Here is a 24214-nt window from a genome sequence, read left to right as displayed (position 1 = left end):
TCTTCTTCAAGAATTTCTCCTCCAATGCTTTCCACAATTTACTTGCAGAAGTCTCTTTACTGAATGTATACTTTTGCTCTCTGGAAAGACATGATCGAATTGTACCACATGCCAATCGGTTGATGGTCTTCCATTCTTTATCATCAACCCCTTCTGGTTTTTCTTCCTCAATGGCAATATCTAGACCCTGTTGAAAGAGGGCATCTAGAAGCTCACTTTGCCACATGCCGAAATGACCTGTTCCATCAAAAATTTCCACTACAAATCTCGTATTTGCAGTTCCAATCCTCGGCAAAATGTACGAAGTGGAAGTTGTTGATATGGATGGTTTTTCTTCTGTCATTTTTGCCATAGCTTCTATTTAATAGCTACCAAATGCGGAATACCCACAAGCTTTTGGAAATGTTTCTGATGTGTACGATCAGACTAAGCTGCAAACACAGAGCATACTACAAAACCTTGGCTCGGATACCAATTGTTGCGGAAGCGACGATAATATTAATAACAATATTATCAGAAATATTTAGATAATTATTATGCCAACAATTATACTAAGAAAATTCCCAGTTAAATTGGAGGGGTCACAATGGTCCCGCTTAAAACCCAACAACTAGACAGAACTCACTTAGATATTTATAGCAATAATAACTAAATAAATATAACCAACATAAAGCTATTAAATAAAAGCAAACAAATAAGAAATAAAATACCAGAGATTTAACGAGGTTCGGCCAATTTAGCTTACGTCCTCGGACACTACCAAATTAATATTTCTTCTAGAAATATTACAAAGGAGAAGATTTTGGGATGATACAACCAAAGGGGGAGGGGTTCTATATATAACAAACCAAACCCCCTCCCTTTCTATCTTTTCCTAATGTGGGATATTGCCAATATTCAACAAGCTGGACGCACTTTTCCTTAACGGAAAAAAAGCAACTACTTTTTGAACGTTAACGCACCAATGGAAAAAAAATTTAAAGGGGCCAACGATAATTTTTTTACCCGATAAATACTCCCTAAATTTTTTTCGTTCACATCCTTATTTCAACTCTCTCAACTCTCTCAATCTTTTTGTTCTAAATTTATCGATAATCTGATTTAATTTTTTAATTATCTCTTATTTTATTCTTTCAAATTAATTTCTCACAAATGGTCATCTCTTGAATTCTTTTGACAACAAGCATATTTTCACCGCCTAATCAACAATGGTAAGATGAAATTTTAAATTTTGTTATTTTCAATTATGTTAAATTTAATTACTTTTTTTATAATTTAAAATATTTTTTTATGTTATAAATAGGTTGATGATCGTGTTTTGGAGAAGTTCATACATAATTTGGGAAAGCCTTTGATCCCTCAAATTCGGGGCTATTTGCAAGAGGTTGGATTCTTACATATGTCTCGCATGCTTAGGGGCTGCAAACTCGATCCTACACTAATCAGCGTGTTGGTGGAAAGATGGAGACCTGAAACACACATTTTCCACCTTCCATACGACGAGTGTACAATCAAACTCGAGGACATAATATTATAACTTGGTTTGCCAGTGGATGGGTCAGTCATCACGAGATCAGCGGTTGTCCCAGTAAAGTGGGCCTTTGGCATTTGCAAAGCAATGTTGGGGAAGGCCCTAAACACGTTTGACAGTGGTCAGATATCGACCAATTGGTTGAAGGATAATTTCGAAGAGCTTTCTGAACACGCAACAAAGGAGGTCATAGAATAATATGCCCGAACATTCATCATAAGGTTAATCGGGGGAATTTTAATGCTCGATAAATCACGAAATTTGGTGCATGTAAGGTGGCTACTGCATCTAGTGGACTTCACCGAATGTAGAAAAATAAGTTAGGGGTCTGCTTTCTTGTCCACGTTATATCAGGAGTTGTGTCAGGCCATATTACCGAATGTGAATTCGATCGGTGGTTGCTTTCTCTTGCTACAATTATAACACCCCTAACCCGCATCCCTCGCTGGAATCAGGTTAGGGAGCATTACCGGAGTTTAGAGATCAAACAGACATAAATTTCAAACATTTCATATCATCAAAACAAGTCATCAAAGCATCATTTTAATCCAAATTATAAACATACCTAATCTACCTTAAACATAGAATTAAATTCACATGCACCTATCTAGATTTAGTTCAATTTACCATGCCATAATATGGCTTTAAAAACAAACACATATTTATATATATAAAACCAACAAGAATTAAACTTATAACCTCATTTACATTCAAACCACAAAATAACTATTATTTAGATACCCTAGGTACATGCCGACACAAAAGATAAACATCACCACATTTGAGTTCTGGATCATTGTTGGATTCTGAATCGGCAATCAAAAGTTAAGTTCCTAACTTGCGCATGGGAAACAAAACCGTACGCTAAGTAAAAACTCAGTGGTATTTCTAAAATCCGAATATTTAAATATAAGAGATTTCAAATATGCTATTGAAATATAAACACATATTAATATTTAATTATTTCAACAACCATATCATATTTCTTTTGTTTCACAATAGCTCAATTCTCATACTTGCTATATAAATAAATTTTCACAATTTATTTCACATTTCATTATACAATTGCATTATCCATTCCATATTTATTTCATGAGTATATAACTCATATATTCCATATATTTGCAACATATTTCACATTCTATTTTCAATTCACTATTTCACTTCCATTTCTCATACCATGCCACTTCAATATCAATTATAAAACTTTATTATTCATTTACCCTTATTAACACGACTTAGAATCGGACGGATACATGGATCCAACCAAAACACACTAGTTTGGCACCCAGTGTCTCATCGGATAATTTGAAGTAATAATTTGACATCTAATGTCTTATTAGCTAAACTGAAGAAAATTGGCACCTAGTGCCTCATCGAATTAATCCAAAGTAGTAAATTGACACTCAGTGTCTTATCGACTCGAAGTCGAAGAAATCCCTAAACTCTTTCAATCCTGTGGCATGCCATCTATAACCGACTCAGCCCAATACAGTTAATAGGGTTTAATTTTACTTTCCAGATACAGCCAATATTCTTCAAATAATCAATATATATTCAATATATATATCAATTTAATTAATATAAATTCAATAAATTCATCATATACTCAATCAATACATTTCAATTGCAAAACACTATAATTCTCACCACTTACCATATACATTAAATTGAATTATAACAATTAACAACTAAATTTGGATTATAGAAACACAAATCAGGAATTCCGAGCTATTCCATGTCGACTTTATCTTTCCCCTTTTTAGTCGAGGATTCCGGGACGACGTTAGTTATAGAATTAAAATAATTAAAAATCATCAATACAACACAATTCAATTTCATATTGAATATTTCAATTTTTAATCAAATATTGTCTAATTTCCAATTTAGTCCCTAAACCGATACTAACTTTTATTCTTCACATTTAATTCTTTATTTTCATGTAAATTTCACTTTAGACTAAATTCAACTCCCTATTTTCACATAAATCCATAAATTTCAAACTTTTCACAATTTAGTCCCTATTACTCAAAATTTACAATTTATTCTACAATTCAATCCTGTTTCATTCATAACTTAAAAATCTATCAATTTAATCCCTAATACTCAAATTATTCAACATAAAAAACATTTAAAAACTCAATAATTTCTAAAATTTTGACATAGGTCAGGTAGTATTTAATACCGGGATTCTAAAAACATAAAAATTACAAGAAAAAGGATTAAATCGACTAACCAATTGAAATTTGAACAATTGAAACTCTTAGTTTTTCTTTCTTTTTTTTTCTTTTTCCCTTCTATTTTGTTTCACTTTCTATTTCTTTTTCTTTCATTTATTTGTTTTATTATCCATTTGTTATATTATTATTTTGTTTTATTATAATATAATATAATATAATATATATACTTAATACTTAAGTATATTATAATATATATTAACTTAAAGTTTTATAATGATTTCACAAAAAAAATTTTACCTTATGCGGCCTCATGAAGAAACAATGACATAATAGTTTCTTTAGTCCTTTTAGTTTTTCTTTAATCTATAATTTAACTTTTACCCTATATGCAATTTAGTCCTTATATCTAATTTACTTTTAATTTAAGTAAATTCACTTAACCGAAACCTAATTAGCTACACAATTAGCTTAGTTGATTTATGGGAATAGAGCCCCGAGAATGCATTTTTTTAATTTGGTCCTTTTTAATTAATTAACTATCAAAACGTTAAAAATTCTTAACGAAACTTTAATACCACGTTAATGACACTCCGTAAATATTTATAAAAATATTTACGGCTTGATTTATAAAAATAAGGCCCTGATACCTTAACCACTTGAACTTAATAAATCACTTATACAACATAAATTATCAATTCAAAAATCTTTTAAAAATTACACTTGTCTCGTAAATATTAAATAATAATATTTACGAACTTACTCATCGGATTTGGTGGCCCCAAAACCACTATTTTCGGCACCACTGAAAAATGGGTTGTTACAGCAATCGTGGACCTAGTGGCGATTATTATTTCTATGTCCCAGAGTGACTGACCTATACGTGTTCCCGTTGGTGGCGAAGTAAAATTTTTAAATTTATTAATAAATACCTAGTTTCTATAGTAAATGTTTTTATTTGTTATATGTTTCGACTAACATATCGCCCGTACAGGTAGAACCATGGGCCGTGTTATGTGGGATTGCCAAAGGAGCTTGAAGATTTTAGGCTGTTGTTAGATCAACGCTTTGAAGCCAAAGTACATTACTTATTCTTTCGAACCTATATTAATTACGCAATGATTAGTTTAAAAAATGTAAGTAACGATATTTGCAATTATGCTTTTCAATTTGAATGGATGTCGTACGCCGACCCCAATATCATATCTTACATCCCGCCAAAAGTGTTTCAAAATCGGGATATGTGGTACACGAAGGTGCTATTGGTAGTGTACGTGATGATGGAAATGCATGAATCAAACTAATTGTTATAGTTGTTCGGGTGGAGTCAATGGATTCCATCGCCACCGTGAGACATCAAAAAGTTGTACAAGGTGGACATGCAGAGGAATAACGACAAGGACTGGGTAGAGAAGCACAAGGAGCACATCCAGGCTTGGGATCGTAGGATGGAATCCTTGCCCGTCCGCAAACCATTTTTCTCAACAAACACAGCAGCAGATATTGATTACATGATGTGGTTCAAAGTTGCCAGGAAGTCATATCTGCTATCACCGGAGGCGAGGAGTAAGCAAATTAGGTCGAAGAGGCAACGATGCCTGCCACAACAATAGCATAGGAGGGGACGCGGTCGCACAATGGGTTCATCATCGACTTCAGCAAAAGAAGTGCCATCTATGTCTACGCAATATCGGGTTAGTTCACTTGACTTATTCATGTTCATTTCACTAACCCCGTGTTTTTTTTCACAAGCACAGCACTACGCACCACCACCGCACGTGGGTAGTTTTTTTGTTCCCGTAGATGTATGTTTTGGAGCACCAATGTCCTCACATTCTTCACCCCATGTTGACGTTGATACCAACCTAGATGGTTGGCCAGATGCCGGCCTATGCATCACCACCGATGACAGACAGATACCTATGTAGCAGTTTATGTCAGTGTCAATGCTAGGGACAATGTCAATGGGCCTAGGATTTGGGGGCACTTTACTGTTACACAATGATAGTGACACAAACACCGACCGCATCACTATTATCGGAGTGGCTCATTGACACAACCATCAGCCACGGGAACAAAGGATACACGATGAGAGCCTAGGATGACATAGTAGTTGACCACGGAGGACGATGATGGCGCTGGCGTAGCCGGAGACAAGGCCCAAAGTCATTACTAGGTAAAGGTAGAGGCGTTGATGACGCTGGCGAGGTAAGTGTATAAGCCCGCACCTCTGGAACCACGCAAAAATTGGTCATGCAACCGTTGTCTACCGCCTTGCTGTACATATTCTCCCTGACGACAAGATTGATGTATTTTGTTTTTAATAGTGCGATGTAAATATGTATTTTTGGAATAAATAAATAAACCAATGTTTGTCATTCGAACATCTCATTTGTCTTCATTATTGTCTAATGTGAGTTATACGTAAGTTAACAAAAAACAACAAATTTATAACATCTGAATAATGGAAGCATTGTAATGAATATATTGGCTAGAAAAAAAATAATGTTATCTATGCTGAGGCCCTAATGTACCCCTATACAGAGAATAAGTCATATAATTTCAGCCTATCTGTGCTCAATGCACTTTAACAGAAGAAAAATGTTAAAGAAAGCACGCCCAGCTAGGGGAGCTTTCCTAATGACATAGTAAAAAAAACGCGTCTAGCTGGACGGGCTTTATAAACACTCATCTAGCTAGGCGCGCTTTCCTGCCATGTCATCAAGAAAGCTTCCCTAGCTGGGCATGCTTTCTGTAACATTTTTCTTTTGCCAAATATTAAAAGTGTCTGGTGCTTCATATTTTTCTGTCACTTTAACCACCACATTTTCTTCTGCCAAACTTTAAAAGTGTCTCTCGCAACGCGTTTTCAACGAAAGAAAATTTTTAATTTGCAAATCAGCACTTCTCTAGGCCTATAAAAGGGCTCTCACACACCAAGCTTCATCTTCTATCAATCATCTTCTCCCCCCTCACCATCCCTCCTCTATAAAATATTTTCTTAATGTTCAAGGTGTTCTTGAGTCGTCGGTGATGCGATATTGCTCTAAGACGTACACATTTCATATGTCCTACCGAGATGAGACCATTACCTCTAGAACCTATTCTGGGGAAGTCGAGTTTCAGAGTGATTTTGCTTTATGTATAGAGGAATACATGGAGGTCTTAATCAATAGATGTTATGTGATAATGGATTGGAGTATAACGGGGGAGCCATTTGACGATTGTTACACGACTACAAGTTCAATCTTTTTGGATACCCGAAAATGATGCCCTATAAATACTATACAAAAGTTTGAGGTCATATTCATACAAAATAAACTCTAGGACTTCCCACTATAATCGGTGTAATTTTTTTCTCCATTTCCAAGCAACTAGTATCTTTAACCTTTTTTTTTCTTTTTTAAAGGTCGACACTGTCGTGGACGCAAAAGGACTCTCAAGCAAGGAGCGGCTGTTGTGGTACAGTAAAGGTGATGCTCCTTTCGAGGTGATAACAGTTGTCGCTATTAAACAAGCCATTAATAATTACAGCCACTGTCAAGCCAAACTGAGTTTGACCTCTACTGTGCTAGAACATCTGCTCTCAACTTGAGAACTCTCTTGTGTCCATCTTGATGTCAGCTTTCGGATAAAATAAAAGGTCAAAAATATCGACTGCTTGGAAATAGAAAAAATTTACGTTGATTACACCGGAAGTCCTTAGAGTTTTTCTGTATGATTATGGTTTCAATCTTATGTATTGTATATATAAGGCATCGTTTACGGGTATCCAAAAAACTTCAACTACTGACTGTGTAACGACTATCACCTGGCCCCCCGATTATACTCGAACCTGTAACCGCATCACGACCGCTTAATAGTACCACTATCTAGAATTCGACCCCTGATCATATCAAGCATTATTAACCCGAAACTAGATTTCCCTACAATGGGTTTCTGAATGGTTATATCTCACCATGACATATGAAATGTATGTGTTCTGAGGCATGTTATCACATCCCCAATCCCTCAAATCTACTTATGAACTTGTGCAGTTTCAGTCGAAAACCCTAAACCTTAACAACAATACAAACCTTAACCCTAGAGAGAGAAAGGAAAAGTGTGTCCAGTTGGGCGCGCTTTCCTGCCACCTATGTAGAAAGAGTGCCCAACTGAAGCTTTTTTCCTTTCTCTCTCCTAAAAACGGCCTATTTCTTTAATTCGGCCTAAAGGCCTAATTAAAAAACAACCATTTTTTGTTAATTTAGCACAATAAAGTAAATATTTTATATCTAAAATTGTTAAAAAAAATTGTCTCCGGAAAATTGTTGAAAAAATCTTTTTGCTTTTACATGTCAATTCATTAAAGTTAAAAAGAATTTATTTTGGATCAAATTCGAATCTTAGAATCGACATTTTTAGAAAGGTTTTACCTAAAAAATTCCCCCGACCTGAACATGACTATGCTTAGACCGTAAAATGGATGAGGACACTTGTGATTATACCCATTTTTTCCCCAATTTTCTCAATCATTGTTAATGAAAATAATTATAGTGATATTTTTTTCTAATTTTCACATAAATTTAGGTTTTATGGCTTTATCTTAAGTTTGGTCCCAAATTATACTCTTTTTCTTGCTTTGGTACTTAAAATTGTGGTCTCATTCTGGTACTTAAACTATCATTAAGAAAAACCTTGTAGCATTTCCAACCAAGGGAAAACCTAATCTTTTAGGGGATTGAAATTGAATTATAAACTTTTGAGATGTCAAAGTACAATTTTTATAATGTATTAATTTATGATTTCATTATTTTCGAAGGGACTTCGTAGAATTTTTTTAGGAGGCCAACAAATAATTTGACTATATATTAATTTATAATTTTATCTTTTATTAAGGGGTTGCATAACAATTTTTAATGGGGGCAACGCCTTGTCTACCCTTAAAGTTACCTCTACCTCTAACTATTTAGAATGTGACATGTGACGTTCATTTTTATTGAAATTAATATATAATCTAAAAAATAAAAATATTTTAAATTTAATTACTTTAGAAAATATGCCATTGAATTTTACCACCATTAATTGGTCGTTGGTTGGCATGACTAGCCATTGGCTTGTTTATTGAATTTAATATTTAATATTTTAAAACTTTAAAATATTATATATATTGAAGTTTTTAAAAATATATTACAAATTTTGTATAATTTTTTTTGAATATTCTCATTATAGGTTTTGATTATATTTGTTCTTTTGGACACAATGCCTAGAAGTACTCATAGCCCTTCCCTAACCCATTACTAGGAGGATAATGTGCTTCAGCGCCCTTGAACCCACATCCTCTTGCATTTGCAAAAATGTCCATACCAATCGAAATAAGACTCAATCGACATTTTAATTTCTAGAATCTATAATTTTTTTTAGTTAAACTTATTTAATTTTTAAAATTTTTGATGTATTTTTTTAATTTTTTAGAATTTTGATATATTTTTTGTGTTTTATAAAGAAATACTTTTTTTAAATGTGGTGATTAGTTTTCTAAATTTGAACTAATTTTTAATTTCTTTAAAAAATTTTAAATTTTTATATATTATTTTGAATTTTAAGAATTTACAATTACATATTCTAGAATTTTGGCAAATTTTATTTTCAAAATAAACTTTTGAATGATGTATGAAATGTGGTTAATTTACCTAAATAATATAAAAAAATAAATATTGAAATAGGTTGTCAGCTGGATTATATATGAAAATGGTATGTTTTTTTTGGGTGGAGCCTTTCTCATAAGCGCCACCACTTTTTTTGTAATATATATTTTTTATTTTTTAAATATTATTTTATTGGTGGTGTCTTTCTCACAGGAGCCACCACTTTGTATTTTTTTTCTAGGATCAGTACATGACCCGTGTAGATATACGGAAGTGGTATGAGATAAGTGGTGCCTATCTAGTAGGCGCCACTGGTGACTCCTACCTGATAGGTGCCACTGCTCAATTTTTCTCCCATATATATCCACCTAAAAATCAAATGAGCAGAAGATATCCAAAAAATTTAGTAGAACAGAAGTAAAAAGATAGGGAGAAGAAAGAAATAAAGGAAAACAAAAAGAAGGATAAGGTATTTTAGTTTATTTCTTTTTAAATAGAATGAAGAGTTTTGTTAGTAATTTTTTTATTTGAAAGTTATTTTGTTATGTTATTAATTTTGTTAGCTTTTGAATGAAAAATTTTGCATTAAAATTTTTATGTAACTTTTTTTCTATTCGAAACTGTTTTGAAAATTTTTAGTTTCTTTTAACAGATCCAGTATTTAAGATGGAGAATCAATTTTTCATATGCGTTTATTTCAATGGAGAAATTTTGACAACAACCGTAGGATGTATATTTGAATGTCGCAAACAAGTAGCAATGAGATTTAATAGAAATATCTAATTTGATGATATGAAGGAAAGAATTAGTGAAAATATTGATAGACGTTGTGGGAGAAGGATCTCGAAACTTTTCTACAAGTTTCCAGTTTTGACGGATCCAATAAAATTAACCGAAATGAAACTTGTAGATGATGAAGACATGGAGACAATAATCGCTCTTTATTGTGGGACTCGGAGCAACCAAAATGCATCGATCCAATTATTTGCTGAGTTAGCTGGTGTAGAGCCAACTGAAGATCCCACTCCATTAGGTGAAGAACATGGAGCTCAAGAGCCGTGTATGGTGGTTCTGATATTGTACATTGATAGTCAATCAACTATACGTGAGGTCGACATTGACCTTAATATTACACTTGAGACTGATGTGGTTGGTGATGATGTATACCATAATAGTGATCCTTCTGATCACGAGGTTGATAGTGATAGTGATCCCGACGTAGATGAGGTCCCAGATGATATTGATGATGAAAGCATGAATGATGATGGAAACGTTAACGCGTCTTCAGTCGAGAACGAAGATGTATCAGAATTTACAAGAGTTATATTTGTGGCTAGGAATAAAGAAAGATATAATCGAGTATGTTGGTAAATGTTTGACTTGTGAGCGGGTAAAAGTAGAACATCAGGTACCGACAGGTTTGTTACAGCCTATTAGTATTCCCGAGTGGAAATGGAATTGCATTACTATGGATTTTTTTTATAGGATTGCCACTATCAGCAAGTAAAAAGAATGCTATCTGGGTAATTGTGGATAGACTCACGAACTCAGCTCATTTCATAGTAGTTAGAACTGATTGGTCTTTGCAGAAGCTTGTTGAGATTTATATCTGGGAAATTTTAAGATTACATGGTATTTCTACATTGATAATTTCAGACCGGGATCCACGGTTTACATCAAGATTTTAGAGGCAATTGCATAATTCTCTAGTTACTCGACTTAATTTCAGTACTACATTTCATCTGCAAACCAATGGACAGTCTAAACGGGTGATTCAGATATTAGAAGACATGTTACGGGCTTGTATCATTGACTTTGAATCAAGTTGGGAACGTTATTTACCATTGGCTGAATTTGTTTATAATAATAGTTTTCAATCTTGTATTCAAATGGCCTCGTATGAAGCTTTATATGGTTGAAGGTGTAGATCGCCGGTATGTTGGACAGAATTAAATGAAAGAAAAGTAATTGGACCAGAGTTAATTTAGGAGAAAGAGGAAACGGTTAAAAAAATTAAAGATAGACTGAAAGCAGCCTTCGATAGACAGAAATCTTATGCGGACTTGAAATGGCGAGACATAGAGTATTCCATTAGTGATAAAGTGTTCCTTAAGGTATCGCCTTGGAAGAAGGTCTTGAGGTTTGGCCGAAAAAGAAAATTGAGTCCTCGTTATATTGGGCCGTATGAGATTATAGAAAAGATTGAACCGGTTGCTTATCGACTAGCTGTGCCTCTAGAGTTACAGAAGATTCACAATGTTTTCCATGTTTCTATGCTTCGGAGATATAGATCAGATCCTTCTCATGTTATTCCCACTAAAGACATCGAAATTCAATCTGATTTATCTTATGAAGAAGAGTCAGTGCAGATATTAGCTTGAGAAGTAAAAGAGTTAAGAAATAAACAGGTTCCTTTAGTGAAAGTGTTGTGGAGACATCATAATGTGGAAGAAGCAACTTGGGAACCGAAAAAAACAATGAGAGCACAATATCCTCATCTTTTCTCAGGTAAAATTTCAAGGACAAAATTTATTAAAGGGGAGAAATGTAATGACCCAAAATTCACGGGCATCAGAAAAGTACATTATTGGGTATCCTTCTTAGCAAAATGGGTTCATAAATAATTACTAGAAATATCTATGAGTCTAGTGATGTGTTTAATTAGGCTTTGATTAGGTGAATTTAGTCTAATTAAGAGTAATTAGTAAAAAATATTAAATTGAATAAGGGGTAAAAATTGAATTATAGATTAATATAAAATAAAAGGGGCCAAATAGGCAATTAAGCCTATTTAAGAATTTGAGGCGGCAATTACTTCAAAAAAATCTTAGAATTTTATGATTTAATTATATAAATATCTTAATAAATTATAATGAATATTATTATTGTTAGGATTTTAACCCGATTAAGTAACGAACAAGAAAATAGCAGAATAAATTGAGAAATTGAACACACAAATTTAACGTGAAAAAACCCCTCCAAAGAGGATAAAAAACTACGGGTAAAGATAATTTTACTATAATAGCAAAAGAACGAATAGTACAAAAGATGGAGATAAAAAACTAAACCCCGAAAACAAATAACCCACAAAACATAAACACAAAATTCTCTAAATGTGTAATGAGTTCTAATCTCTAATGGGTGTTTTTTCTAAGGTTGTAAAAGAGCCTATTTATAGGCTAAATTCATAGATCAAATAATAATAAAATAATCTAAACTAATCAGTGTTTGATTGAAACAAGTAAACAGAGTTTAACTGAAAGACTATTTTTCAAATTTGACTGAAAATAGGAGTCATATTTAACAAATCTCCACCTTGACTCATATTTCCATAACGCCATCTTTGCCAAAGCCCGCCACGAGCCTATCTTGAACTATGCAGGGAATTAACTAAGTCAAATTTGTGCTTAGAAACTGAAAGACTTCTAGCCTTCGACTTGTACAATGCCAAATCAAAACTAACCCGAGTCTGATTTTCACGAACACAATACCCTAACTTTTCAAAACCTGCATCCAAAAGAAAACCTCTCTTCAACAAAACAGTCATACCTTTTTCCCTCCTATGACCAAGTTGCCTCCGCTCCAAACAAGTTGACTTCAACTCCGTAATGGACGAGGGACGTCCGATTTCACCGGTCACTGTATAACCTTCCAGAATATAAAGACTGCTGGTTCTTTTACCTTTTAACAAAATGAAAGCTCCACAAGATACTTTATACTGCTTGACTCGATGTTGATTTTGCATCCTTTCAAGTCTAAAATACTTAAGGAGATGAGATTCTTTCGTAAATCAGGTACATACTTGACATCTAAGAGTGTCCTAATCGTCCCATTGTGCATCTTAATTTTAACAGTACCAATACCAATTACCTTACTAAATGAATTGTTTCCCATGCGCACAACTCCACCTTCAATCGAACTGTATGTAGAGAACCATTCTCTATTGGGACACATGTGGAAAGAACATCCTGAATCTAGGATCCACTAGGACGTGAGCTTGGTGTTATCACTTATTGACACTAACAAGAAATCATCCCCATTTTCATTGGCCAAATTAGCACCAGCTACATCCTCCTCATTACTCTCAATAGTTTTTTATTTCGCAGTTTATAACAATCTGCTTTGACATGACCTAACTTTTTACAATAGTGACACCTTTTATCTCGTTTCTTTGATGCTACCAAAACGGAAGCTTGCCTATCTGTCTTGCTATCCAAATGAAGCTCATTGTCAAGTTTGTCTCTACTCAACAAATGACCCTTCACATCTTCGAATGAGAGTTTGTCTCTGCCATAAATCAGGGTCTCCTTGAAAGACTTGTATAAAGGGGGTAAATAGCACAATAATAGCATAGCCTGATCTTCATTGTCAAAATGAACCTCAACATTCTTTAAATCATTTAAAAGAGTAATGAATTGACTGATGTGATTTCTAAGAAGCTCACCTTCGTTCATGCGAAACATAAATAGATGTTATTTCAACATTAAACGGTTAGCCAGAGACTTAGTCGCATAAAGAGTTTCTAACCTTTTCCACAAGGCAGATGAGGTCTTCTCCATCAATACCTCCTGCAATACCGTATTCGTGAGGCACAACTGGATTGCAGATAAAGCCTTTTCATCAAGCTCTTCCCATTCTGTTTTATTTAGATTCTCAGGCTTTTTCCCGATAACAACCTTTTTCAAGCCTGATTGAACTAGAATTGCCATCATCCGAACTTGCCACAGATTGAAATTTGTCTCACCATCGAACTTCTCAATTTCAAACCTTGTTGTTGCCATCTCTGAACGGGCTGATCTATGAAAATTGAACTAGCTCTGATACCACTTGTTAGGATTTTAACCTGGTTAAGTAACGAACAAGAAAATAGCAGAATAAATTGAGAAATTGAACACACAAATTTAACATGGAAAAACCCCTCCAAAGAGGATAAAAAACCACGGGCAAAGATAATTTTACTATAATGGCAAAAGAACGAATAGTACAAAAGATGGAGATAAAAACTAAACCTCGAAAACCCAAAAACAAAGAACCCACAAAACGTAAACACAAAATTCTCTAAATGTGTTATGAGTTCTAATCTCTAATGGGTGTTTTTTCTAAGGTTGGAAAAGAGCCTATTTATAGGCTAAATTCATAGATCAAATAATAATAAAATAATTTAAACTAATCAGTATTTGATTGAAACAAGTAAACAGGGTTTAACTGAAAGACTATTTTTCAAATTTGACTGAAAATAGGAGTCATATTTAACAATTATTTTATTAGATAATGTAATTTATATTAATTAAAATTATGATATTATATTATAAATTAAATTAAATAGTGACAAATGTATGGTGATGATAAAATACATGTGTAATGTTTGTATTTATATACTTGTAAAATATTTATATATTTTCTTAAATAATAAGTAAAAGATATTTATGAATTAAATATTATTATATTATTATTATAATGTATTATTATTATTATTATTAATTTTATTATCTAATGCATAAAAGAAATAAAGTAAAAGAATAAAAGAAACAAAGAAGAAAAGAACCAGAGACTATTTGAAACAGGGGAAGGAAAAAGAAAGAAAGAAAAATAGAAGGAAAAACTAGGGTTTGAGGCTTTAAGCTTTAATTTGGTAAGTCAATTAAGTCATTTTCTTTTAATTTTGATGTTTTAGAAGCTTTAGAACAAAGTTTTGTTGAATTTATGTTAAGATTGTGAAAGTTCTTAGGTTTTTTGACATAATTCATGTTGAACAAATTGATGAATTAGGGGCTTAATTAATAGAATTTCTAGTTAGAATTGATAAAAAGGATTAAATTGTAAAGTAAGCTATAAGTTTTGTGTTAGAGGGACTAAATTGAAAGAAATTTGAAATTAAGGTTTTATGGTGAACATTAGATAGTTAGTTGAACTTGGTAAAAAATTGAGTAGAAATAAGGTATGTATTGAGATAGAAAAGTAAGTGAATTTAGTTAGGATCAAATTGAAATTAAGGTAAAAGTTGAATAGAAATTCAATTATTTAATATAAATTAGTGTTGTATTAATAGTATAAATTATTTTAATTTATGTAGCTAGCAAAGAACCAGAGGCATCGACACAAAAGAGAAAAGAGAAGATTATCGAAGAGTAAACTCGAGAAAATCACGGTTTGTATTACTATAATTTAAACTACTATTTATTAAATGTTATATTTAAATTTATGTATATGGTAAGTAAAATTTTAAGGTAAGTATCAATATTGAAATGAATGAAATTGAGATGAAGTAAAATTATGAGTAAAATTTTAAGGTAAGTATCAATATTGAAATGAATGAAATTGAGATGAAGTAAAATTATGTATAGATATCGATAGTATATTGATTGGAAAGTGGAAAATTGTGTAATACCCTGAAAATTTTTACAGTAAGATATTATCCTTGATATAGTTAAATAAGGAAATAAAGTGACATAAAGGGAAATTTTGAGTTATGTCAATATTAAGAAGTATATTATGATATATTAATTCAAGAAAGGACTAAATTGTAAAAGTGAGAAAAGTTTTGTTGCACAAGAGTAAATACTCAAAATTTAAGGGGTTAAAGTGTAAATATGAAAAATTTGAAGGACCAATAGTGTAAATATTTTAAGAGTGGAATGATCTAGAAATTAAGGAAAATTGATGAATTAGGACCAAATTGAATAGGTGAAGAACTATGAGGGACTAAATTACAATTTTACCAAAATTAAATGATGACTCAAGGATGGAATTTTAAAAGATAATAAAGGGCAAAATGGTCAATTGGAAGAGAGAGAAATCTAGAAAGTAATGATGATGTTGATGATATTTTATGATTATTTAATTAGATATATATTATTTTAATGAGATATTTTATTATTATTTTATTATTAATTATTTAGTATAAAAGGAAGGAAAGATGAAGAATTTTCATCATCTTTCCATGCATGCAGCCAACGTTAGAAGAGAAGGAAAAGAAAGAAATTTTCTTTTCTTTACAATTTGGTCCTTCCACCAAAAATTCACCATTTCCACCTAGAAATCAAAAGAATTTCCATTGCTACTAAGAGAGAGAAATGTTAAGGAGGCCATCGGGAGTTAGAATATCAAGTTGGATTCAAGAAATAGAAGCTGGAGGAGAGAGAAAATCAAGTTAAAGATTAGTATCAATAGAACAAGGTAAGTATATCAAGATTTTAATATGTTTTTAAGTTTGTTATTATTGATAAAACATGGAAATAATGTTATAGTAGAGTTTTCTTACATAAGGTCTTATGTCCTTGATATGTTAGTGAAGAGAAAATAAGAGAAAGTGATGAGAAATGGTGTAGAAAAAGAAAATAAGGATGTTATAACATGGTAATTAATATCTTGTACTAAAACAGTATTGGACAGTAGCAGTAGACTAACTTTGAAAAATCACCATAAATTGTATAAATCGAATTAGAAGATGAAAAAAATATGAAATTAAATCTCATTGAGTCTAGTTTCTCATAGAAGAAATGGTGTAAGCAATAGATTTTTAAATCATGAGATATAGTAAATTTTGTGAGACAACATCAGAATGATTTTGGGTTCCCCTGTTCTAACTTTGAAAAATCATAAAAAAATGGATAATCATAATTATAGGCTTAAATTTATATTTTTAGAATCTTGAATGAGTCTATTTTCAATATAAATAAACGGGAACATCATTCGAACTCTGTACGAGAATATAATTAATTTTAAGTGAAGAAGGGTCACAACTGTCAGACAGCAGAATAGGGGTAACTTTAAAGAATAAACTGTACTTATTGACTAACCAAAAATTCTGAAAATTTTATGGTAAGAACATATATGAGTCTAGTTTCAGGGAAAATTATCGGATATTAATTTAGAGTTCTAGATCTCCAGATATAAATAATTTAGTGACTATGACATAGATGGACAGCTTGAATATTCATAAAAGTAAATAATAAAAATTATGGATAATGTTACTTACAAGTGTGTTATCTACATTAAGGATGTGGAATGGAGAGGAGGAGGAGGAAAAATATGTATGAATATTCATCTAGCATGGCTAATTTGCATATTTTAGGCTCAGGGACTAAATTGAATAAAAATAAAACTTTATGGGCAATTTTGTAAAAATGTCAGAAATGACCAAATTGCATGAAATGGATTATTTTATTATTTAAATTACAAAATTGAATGAAATTATTAATTTAGTTCAAGATCGGGGGAAAACATGTTTTAGGGATTAAATTGAAAAGTGTTGAAATTATGGAAAATTCTGATATTTTATAGAATTCATGGACTGTTATCAATATATATATATGAGAATAATAGCTGGAAATAAGGATTAAATTGCAAGAATTTTATTTTCCTGACCCTAAGGACGAAATCATCATTAATTAAAAGTTAGGGGCAAAATGATAATTTTACCTAGAGCATTAATTAAATGCATTAGAATATGAAATGAATGAAAATGATGATCAAATTTATTTATAAAGATCCGGACGACTCAAATATAAGACTTGATCGTGGAAAAGAAAAGATATCGGACTAATGAAATTATAAACACAAACAAGCAATGAGGTAAGTTCGTGTAACTTGAATTATATTCTTAAATGCTTGAGATTGTATGTTATTAATGTGAATATGATTTGTGTGTTCATTGTATGAAAATTTATGAAACATTGATATATTTGATAAAATGGGAAGAAATCCCGGTTGAATGAAAGGAAAATTCGATGGATCTTTGAAAAGGAATTGACGGTAAAAAGGATCTAGCCCAGACGGGTGATCCTATCCTGATATAGCCCTCCCGAAGAACATGTGTAAAATGGATTTAGCCCGGACGGGTAATCCGAATTAGGGTCTGAATTTAGCCTGGACTGGTAATTCAGATCCAAGCTCATTAGAGTAATTGTCGTTGCAGGGGATTTAGCCTGGACTGGTAATCCCGACAATACTCTATGAGTTTATATTACAGGGGATTTAGCCTGGACTGGTAATCCCACTGTAAGGATGAGGTTCGCGGGAGTGTGCTCTCTGATATGAAATGTGTAAGACCATGGTTGAAAGATACCATGGCAACCTGATATGAAATGTGTAAGACCATGGTTGAAAGATACCATGGCAGCCTGATATGAAATGTGTAAGACCATGGTTGAAAGATACCATGGCAACATGACGGGAAATAAATAAGACCATGGTTGAAAGATACCATGGCAGCGTGACATGAAATGAATAAGACCATGGTTGAAAGATACCATGGCAACATGACAGAAAATGAGTAAGACCATAGTTGAAAGACACTATGGCATCATGTTAAAGATAAATAAGACCATGGATGGGAGACGCTATGACATCTGTTGAACAATTGATATTCAGGTAATATGTATCAGATGACGAATGGTTATATGAAATAATTATAAAGATAGATAAACAAAATAAGTATAAGTACATGGAATATAATTTATGTTAAGTTTGATATAAACTATTACCGGAATAAATATACATAAAATATATGGAAATGATAGAGCATGAAATATTGATATAATGAAATGAATGATATATGCTTATGAAAAAACGGTAAGAGCATGATATGTTTCATGACATGTACATATATGATTATCTTTGATATGTTGATACAAGGAAATTATGTAAGTTGAGACTATTATTAAACTCAAGTGCGATATGTCGAGAAAATAGATATATCAATGTTGAATTTATATGAGATATGTGAAAGTATACTAACAATGCTACTGTTTGATGCTTATACAAGTGTCAAAACTGTTGATTGAATGGTAATATATTTATTTATATGATGCATTGAATCGGTAAGTATTTAAATTTTTTTTAGTGATCTGTAAATGGTAGTAATGCTCTGAAACCCTGTTCTGGCAGCGGATACGGGTTAGGGGTGTTACAAATTGTATTGAATTGAATTTTGATTAAATTGAGAATGATTTGAATGGAAAATATGAGAAAGTGATTGAATTGAAATATGAAAGTTGAATACCCTATTAACTAGTCGACCTGAGTCGGATATAGTTGGCATGCCATTGGATTGGAACAATTTGGGGATTTTTCAACTTGGCCGAGGAGACACTAAAGTCACTATATTTCTTCGGACTATCTGAAGAGGCACTAAGTGTCGTTCTGGTGTGTTTGGGTGGATTATTCTGGTGTGTTTAGTTGGATTATTTTGGTGTGTTTGGTTGGAATCCGTGTATCTGCCAGGGTCCGAGTCTTGTTAATATAGGTAAGCAAATGAAATGATAAAACGAATGAAATTGATCGATTGATTTATTGAAGAAATGAGAAAGTTGAAATTGTGAATTGAATGGAAACTGAAAATGAAAAACATGAACCAAAGGTTCATGAGATGATTGAATTCAGTTTGATGGTATGTGATATCAATTTGATTAATTGTTATTGTTGAAAATTTGAAAGTTAAAGTATGAATTAATATATATTAATAAATTATTATTTATATGTTTATACCTTATTATTTGTTATTATAGTTTGAATTATGGTAATACCACTGAGTATAGGCATACTCAGCATATGGTTTTTTCCATGCATGGGTCAGTAGAAGTTAAAGGTCCTCGTTCAGCATTCAGATCAATCCCAACTTCAGAGACAACTTGGTGATGTAATCCCTCTTTTGGTAAAAGTGGCATGTACTTAGGTATTGTATAAATTATATACTTAAGTCTTGAAACTTTGGTTGTAAAATGATGTCTAATATGGGTTATAAGTATGAAATGAATTAGTATGGCATATTTGGTAAAATGTGGCATGGAACTAAAATGAGAAATGAATGAAATTATTAGTTCAATTAAAAAGTTATTTATGAGTGATCAAGTAGATAAATTGTTAAATTAATGTTGTAGGCATAATTAGGTATGTATGAGTGTGGAAATGTATGGTTTGTTATATTGGTTGCAAATTGGTTGTAGTCTGAAATTGCAGGGAAGGTTAGATGTTTATAAAGTAGTTATATTGAGTTCCAAAAAAATTACGAAAAATTTTTGGAGTACTCGAACTAGCCCCTTTCCACTTTTAATACGTGTTTTGGACCTCGAGGGTCCATTATAAGGACTTAGTAATTAAATTATATTATGTATGTTATTGATTTGTAAATTATTAGTAAATTGTTCGATATGTCTAGTAAGGCTCTATAACCCTGTTTCGATGACAGTTTAGAGTTAGGGGGTGTTACATGTTGAACAATTTATCGATGAAGTGTACACCCTCGAGCGCACGTTGCGTGTATCAGAGAACGAGTTCCCCATGCTTCCTGACCTATCTACATGGGAGGTGCCTCCGATGACTTTTGAACTTGTCCTAAATAAAGGGTTGCATAGGAATCCAAAAGGTCATCCGCAATCATCTAGAATCTATAACGAAATTGTAACATCTCGAAATAGGGCCTAAATGGAATAGTGGTTGCGAAACCACAAATCTGAGATAGAAAAGTTTATTTCGATTAATTTTTATGATTTACCGAGTGATTAGATGCATGTGTTAGAGTATTGATAAGAAATTTTATAGATTGCATGTTTAATTTGCCTATTAGGGCTTATTTGTAGAAGTTGCTGTAACAGCCCGATTCAGGGCCTAAACGGAACGATGGTTTTAGAACCACGAATTTGAAGTCAAAAAACTTATTCCAATTAAGTTTTAAGTTTTATTTATTGATTAAAATATTGTGTAAAAATATCGTTAAGTAATTTTACTGATAAAGTGCTTAATTGGACTTTTAGGACTAAATTACAAAAGTTGCAAAATATGTGTTCTAATTCATAAGTACTTGATTGAAATGGGGGTTTAAATAGGAGGTCCTTAAATGGTAATTAGACCATTATATTTCGTTTGGAAAAAATTGGGCATGAATAGGACAAAATTTTAAAGAAAGGCCTTAAGGGCATTTTAGTCATTTGTGAAATTAAATGAATGTTATGAGTAATTCTATTTGAGAATTATGAACGCATGTATAAGTGTATTTGTTTGTATAAGATGATAGGAGGGTTGTGTAAAATGAATATGCATGTTGAGTTATTTGAAGCAAATTATATATATATTGATGAGTGTTAAGTTATATGCATGAATATATAAGAGGCAAGTTAGAAGTGTTACAGCCTCACCCCCTTCCAATAAGATTAATTGACAATGTGATAGCATTTGAGAATGGTTTAATAAATGGACTCAGTTGCAGAAAAGATGTCAGGTTAATATGAAGATTTTCTGAATTCTGAAATGTTACAGTTAAAGAAAGATTAGGCTTAGTTAATTAACTCATCCAGGTATGATGCTTAAAGTATATGATTGCTGGATTTTTTTAAAAAAAAATAAATTTTGATTGTGAATGAGATAATGTGGATTTAGTAATGATAAAATTAGACAGAAGAATAATGATTGACCTGTATTAATAGTTGAATGCAGAGTTTTTGGTTAAAAAAAAGTGAAAGCAAATGTGAGAATTGGAAATAGTTTTCGATTAATATAGAGGTCATACCGAGTTGAAACTTAGATATATTGGATTTCAATTTGATAGTTGGGTGATTTTGAAAGTACTGCTTTGAAGAAAATTTGTTTGGAGATGTTTAAGAAATTTTGAGAAAAGATATTGAATCTTTTTACTGGTAAGATTTTCAGGGACGAAAATCCCTAAAGGGGGGAGAAATGCAACATCTCGAAATAGGGCCTAAATGGAATAGTGGTTGCGAAACCACAAATCTGAGATAGAAAAGTTTATTTCGATTAATTTTTATGACTTACCGAGTGATTAGATGCATGTGTTAGAGTATTGATAAGAAATTTTATAGACTGCATGTTTAATTTGCCTATTAGGGCTTATTTGCAGAAGTTGTTGTAACAGCCCGATTTAGGGCCTAAACGGAACGATGGTTTTAGAACCACGAATTCAAAGTCAAAAAATTTATTTCGATTAAGTTTTAAGTTTTATTTATTGATTAAAATATTGTGTAAAAATATCGTTAAGTAATTTTACTGATAAAGTGCTTAATTGGACTTTTAGAACTAAATTGCAAAAGTTGCAAAATATGTGTTCTAATTCATAAGTACTTGATCGAAATGGGGGTTTAAATAGGAGGCCCTTAAATGATAATTAGACCATTATGTTTCGTTTGGACAAAAATGGGCATGAATAGGACAAAATTTTAAAAAAAAGCCTTAAGGGCATTTTAGTCATTTGATAATTAAAAGAAATAAAAAGGGAAACTAAAGCCAAAATTGACTCATCCTTTTCATGGAGGCCAAAATTAGCATGGGGGAAGCCATGGCTAGGGTTTTCAAGCTTTCAAAGCTCAATAGTAAGTCCGTTCTAGCCCCGTTTTTAAAGTTCTTTACGATTTTGGAATCCCGGTAACTTGATTAAGCTTATTCTAGCAATAATTTAAGCTAGGGTTCTTATTTGGAAAAATACCCATAGGTGAAATGTGTTTATTTTGATGTTTTATGGTAGAATATGAAGGCTGAAATTATGTTAAACAATTTTTGCTAAGCGGTTTTAAGCAAAATTGAGTAAAACGGCTTAATCGGTAAAAGTTGTTATTATTCATAACTATGTGTTAGAATGAGAATTTGATGTTTCCATAGAAGGGAAAAATGATCAGCATGTCATAAAACATAAGAATAAGGAATGGAGTTTAATTCTCGAGCCTAGGGAAAAAAGTGTAAATATGCAAAAGTTTAGGGGCAAAATTGTAATTTTTCAAAAGTTTGAGTTAAGGACTTTTTTGAATAGTAAATTAATTAAATAAATAAAATATGATGTTTTAGATCCCGAAAAACGAGATTTGAATCTAGAATGGGAGAAAAATCGAAAATCGGGAAAGTTGGTAAAATGACCGTTTTAGTATCGAGGTAAGTTCATATGTATAATAAGCATTAATTTTTGCATGTTTCAATGTAAAATTGATATATTTACTATGATTTCCGAGGTTTTGAAAGTAAGTATAATTATGATGATTTAAATGCTCAATATTAATTCGACATAGAAATGAGAAAGTATGTAAGTTTGTATGTAAATAATACATTATCTTTATTATGTTTTTGTATTTCAGCATATTTTATGTATTGTAGCTGATTTTTGAATCATAATTGACTATTGGAAGTATGGAATCAAGTATTAGAAAGAGAGAGAAATCCCAGTTGAACCTTCGGAAAGATTGGATGATACAGATGGTATGTAGCTAGGTCACATGTATGGTGCTGAGTGCACATCATGTGTACAAGAGAGCTACAAGACATTATGATGTAGCTAGGTCGCATGGGTGATACTATGTGTACACCATGTAGACAAGAGAGCTACGGGATATATGTAGCTAGGTCGCATGTGTGGTTCTAGGTGAAGGACACCATGTAGACAAGAGAGCTACGAGATAAACTGGCTAGGTCACATGGGTGGTACTAAGTGTTCACCATGTGTACAAGAGAGCCAAAATTATGTGTACAATCGAGTTAGGTCACATGAGTGGTGCTAAGTGAAGGCCACTATGTGTACAAGAAAGCTTCGATTTTAAAGGTGGGCTGTGTGCGATACCATTGCGTATCTATTATTATTCCAAAGCGTTCAACTGGGAAATTGATTAAATGAAATTGTGTATGACTTTGTGATGATAAGTATAAGTATATACGTGTGTAACTTATGAGCAATATGCTCGATATGTGATTGGAAATTGGAAAGATTGTTATGGGAAAGTGATGAATACAATTGAAGTGTGAAAGATCAAAATTGACAATAAAACTGTTCTGGATAGTTGCAGTGACGTGAATCTAAAAATTTACGAAAAATAGTGGAAATTGAATCAGAGACTGAATGAGATATCAAATTATAGCTTAATGAGTCTATTTTCATATAAAAGAAA

The sequence above is a fragment of the Gossypium hirsutum genome, chromosome A04 (assembly GCF_007990345.1).
Source record: "Gossypium hirsutum isolate 1008001.06 chromosome A04, Gossypium_hirsutum_v2.1, whole genome shotgun sequence".
In the NCBI taxonomy this organism is placed as follows: Eukaryota; Viridiplantae; Streptophyta; class Magnoliopsida; order Malvales; family Malvaceae; genus Gossypium; species Gossypium hirsutum.
The sequence above is the reverse complement of the archived record's forward strand: the minus strand, read 5'-3'. Positions refer to the sequence as shown.